The 4,447-nt window shown below is 40.3% G+C and overlaps 1 long non-coding RNA gene across 1 annotated transcript; it reads right to left on the bottom strand.

Moving 5' to 3' along the window:
- Positions 1 to 2,201: 2,201 nt before the first annotated feature.
- On the bottom strand, positions 2,202 to 3,873 carry LOC105853508. The gene is made up of 3 exons (XR_001145352.1): positions 3,822 to 3,873; positions 3,255 to 3,335; positions 2,202 to 2,232 (listed from the first exon to the last, which is right to left on the bottom strand). It is a non-coding gene; the product is annotated as an uncharacterized LOC105853508 (long non-coding RNA).
- Positions 3,874 to 4,447: the final 574 nt, after the last annotated feature.

The following is a 4,447-nucleotide window of genomic DNA, read 5'->3' as shown; positions in this document are numbered from 1 at the left end:
TTTATTCCAGAGCAAGAATGAGAATTAAATAATTCTGTCATAGTCAATGGACTATTATTTAGCTTTGAAAAAGGAAGAAGTCCCGTCATTTGAAACAAAATGGGTGATCTGCGTAGAATGAGCTGAGTACAGAAAAACAAGTACTGTCTGATCTCGTATGTGTAAAAAAAAAAAAGGTCAAAGTCATAGAAACAGAGAATAGCATGGAAATGACCAGGTCCTGTGTGGTGGTGAGAACTGGGAGATTTTGGTGAAAAGCTACAAAGTTTTAGTTGTGCCGGATGGGTAAATTCTGGAGATTTAATGTGCGACTTGGTGTCTACAGTTAACAATACTGTTTTTGCACGTTTGATATTTGTTAAGAGAGCAGATCTTTGTTAAGAGATCTCTACTAATCCCTCAACAAAATATAACTAAAACAAAATTAGTAAAACAGAGTTTCTAATATTACTTTAAAATGTTACTTTGAACCACCTTCTGGAATATATTTTCTAAAATATATTTTCATATGTATTTTAAGTGTTTTTGGGGGGAAGAATGATTCTTTCAATCAAGGTTATGTTGAAGTGCACACAGAGCTTGCTTATCTCTCATTCACTATTTATGAGAGTTAATCATATCCCAGTTCCTGCTTCACTGGTTTTAATGGAAGTTCAAGAAAAATCATGAATCTATTTATTTCTATCGATTTTGGTAACTGACTTCCTAGGCATTTCCCTCTACTCCCAGTTTTCTCAGCCACATTTAACCAGAACACCTGCTTGTAGGTAAACTTCCCTTGAAGCCAAATTCTTTACAAACTAGGAGAGGCTGAGTGAACACATTGAGGGCAGAATCTCAGCAGTTCAGTGAGAACTTGGTGAGACAGAGGAAAGGGTTTATTAATCTCTCCAGTTCTTTCCAAATGCAAAAATGAAAGGTCATGCTGGCTGACACACTGTAACTTAAGCCATATTGTTTCCGGAGAGTGTAATGCACATGCATTTTTAAATCCTGTCTTCTCATGGGAATGACTTAGGGAGTCTGGACAGAGGGGTTTGCAGTGTATGACAGCAAATCAAAGTCAAGTGTGCGGTCTTCCTTTCAGCTTGTTCTGGGCTGTATCTTAGGGACTGGGAATAAAACCGGAAATACAACAATTTCCCCCCCCCCACACACACACCTGATATAGCCTCATACATCATTCCTGATAACTTCACTGGTTCTTCTAAAAATCAGTGCCTTTTTAAAAAAAAACTTGGAAATGTTCAACACAGGAACATGACCATGTACAGTAATTACAGTTATCTCTAGCTGTCAAAGGAATAAACTTGAGACCCAACCTCTGTCTCCAGACTCTGTGTTATAGAGAAAATCTACACTACCTTTTAGTTAACTCTTCATCCCAGGCACATTGGGGAAGCTCCATACATATGAGTAGATTGGAGTGGAATGAATACAAAGATACTGTGCAGGTAATTCTAAGGCATGTAATTAGGAAGCGCTTTCTAACTCATAAAGCAGGCAGTTGTCCATGTGGGGTGATTACCCAATATAGCAATTGCTAATTACCCAGCCCCGTGGATTAATTCAATATTTTTAATGGTATACTATCTCTCTTAGTTTGAAACATAACACTTACAAACACTAGATCATTTTTGATCTCCCTAGTGACCCTCTAATATAGCTCAATGTAATATTCTAATTAGCATCATAATAGAATAGGTTGAACCATATAAGATTGTTATTTTTGCAAATCACACATTGTAGACTACCAACAATTTCATACAGTTAACTACCAACTTAGGTGTTATATAATTATTTGTCATTAAATACCAATAACTGCAACAACAACTATGGTGTAGCTACCTGTAGCCTAAGGAGCATACTGATTAAGGCTCACTGTCCCTGCATCATTAGTAAAAATCCCCTGTATCATCTTCAACAGTAGAACATAACTAGGGTACAAATTTAAGGGGTGCCAAAAACTCAATAATTGAGATAAAACATTTTTAAAAAATATGTATTTATTTATTCATACAGAACTGGGTATAGGCCAGAGATGCGGAGGGTGAGAGGATTCACCAGAGACAGAGCAGGGAGCAGAACAGACAGATCAACGAAGTACACTGCTGAGGGGAGCAGCGGGCAGGTCAGGAGAGGTCTGCTGCGCCATGAGGTCACCTCCGGGGCAGGCGGGAATCGAACTCATGCGGAAGTGGCTTTAGCTTCTTAGTGCTGTGCTTTAACCCGCTGCGCCACCAGGGAGGGCCCAAGATAAAACATATTTTTAGGCAATATTTAAAAAAATTTAAAATCAATGCCAAAATATCCACAATTAGCAAAATACACAACTTTCCATAAAAAAAGCGACATTGTTGGTCATTCCTTTCTCTCAGGCTCCCTATAATTCCATATTGTTTTTTACAAATAAGGCAACAGTTCAGACACTAAAATGTTTGGACAATAAACCGTACAGTGACCTTAACTTGGAGTATCACTTTAGAAAATGATAGTTAATGTTTATATAGCAACCCCAAGATGCTAAATACTATTTTAAGTGCCCTACATATGTTAGCAATGAGGCAACTGTTGTTATTATCCCTTTCACAGCCAGGACACTAAGAGTTGGAAGGTTTGAGTAGTTTGTTTAAAGTTGTACAGCTAAGAAGTTGTGGCGTTCTGTGAAGTCTAACCCCAAGTCCTTAACCGGGACATGATAGCACGTGTCTGGAAAAGAGCTTATCACATCCCAAATTCACATCCCCAAACCAAATTTGGTGTTGTGATAAAACTCAAAAGTTGTTTCATGTTTAAAACTGAAAGACAACACAATTCATTCTTTAAATAATTATTATATAATTATTATATTCTATATTTCATTATTATTACATATAATTATCATATTATTCTAAATGATGAAGAAATGACCTGTCTGAGACAGGGAGAGGGGATGACACGGACGGGCACTTTTCAGTGTGGGCTAAGCACAGCCCCAAACACAGCAGTCAGCAGCTGTAATTCAACCTTCTGAGCCTCTGCTTCCTGTCAAATGAAAGGATTGGACCAGCTAATCTTTAAGTCTCTTTCAGCTCCAAAGGATCCTTTTATGCTATGAATCCTCATTACTATACAGCATTTTTCTGGCACTCGCCAGTCCTCCAAAGTACTTTTTTTCCCTTTCCATTTTCAGCTCCCCCCATGCTCCTCCCTCTTCACCTTCCATATGGGTTTTCCTTGGTGATCTCATCCATTCCCAGGACTTCAGCTCTCACCTCTCCATGGCTGACTCTCAAATCTTTCTCTTAGCTGCATCTTCTTTCCCAACCACATTTCCAGCTGTCTGCTGCACTCCCCTAAATCTCACACAGGAAACTTGAAGTCAGCATGCCATATTGAGTCCATCACCTCCCACCATGTTCTCCTCCCCCCAGACCTATGCTTCCCCTCCTCGCTTCACCCCCTCTAGATAATTGCTGAGACCGGATGGCTTTTACGTCTGCCTCGCCTCATTAATTGCTTCCCTTTTTTCCAATCCACCTGCCCTCACCTCAAGTAACCACTACTACCTTCCTCCTGGACTTCTCCCTTCAGGCTGCCCAAGGACAAGAAGGATGGTGTTGGGATGGCCCCCTGCTCTCTAGCTGGGTCCTGGCTCTGCACCCTGAGACCACAGAGATTCCCAGTGCCTGTAGCACAGAGCCCAATTCTGCTTGTGTGATTTAATACTTGCCTCCTGTGGTGTGGCTTCTGCCTGCTTTTCTAGTCGTATCCTCCACTCCACTATCCATATATTTTATAGGACATCTGGGCAGTGGCTTCCCAATACACTGCTTTCTCACCTTTTGCTTCTCATATCCCCTTCGCTTAATGTTCTTCCATCCATCTCTTTTTAGCTATGCTTCAAGATTCCACTCAAATGCCCTCTCTTTTATAAAGTCTTCTCAAATTCTCCAGAGCAGAGATAGTCTTTTCCTCTTGTAAATATTTATAACACTTTATCTATACATCTCTGCAAGCACTTATTTCTTTCTACTTGTCTTATTGGTACATGCATTTACTTTTTATTCCACTGTATTTGAATCCTCTTAATGGCAAGGGTCACATGGTTCATCTCCCCTCCCCCTTCACGGTGTCTGTCATGTCCTCCAGCATAAGAGTTCATTAAGCAGGCAAATCACTTAATATCCTGTTTATTAGAGCTGCAAAATTAGGTAGCAGACTACACTGCTGAGTAAGAGAAGGATGGAATCTGGATTATTCCCTCTCCCAGAAAGTGGGTACCCTCGTTGCAGACTGCCCTTCTCCCACTGACAGTGACCTTCAGGACAAGCTTGCCTACTCTAAGTCCCAATTCTCCTGTGTTAGCCTGAGAGTATATCCTCTCTTGTGAGGAGAGTGAAGCATCTTTTCAAAGATGGTGAGAGCTGAAATCCTGGGAATGGATGAGATCACCAACGAAAACCCA

Source organism: Condylura cristata, unplaced genomic scaffold, assembly GCF_000260355.1.
Source record: "Condylura cristata isolate star-nosed mole 26May11 unplaced genomic scaffold, ConCri1.0 scaffold00011, whole genome shotgun sequence".
Classification (NCBI taxonomy): Eukaryota; Metazoa; Chordata; class Mammalia; order Eulipotyphla; family Talpidae; genus Condylura; species Condylura cristata.
Note: the sequence above shows the minus strand (reverse complement) of the source record. Positions and strands in the feature narration are given on the sequence as shown.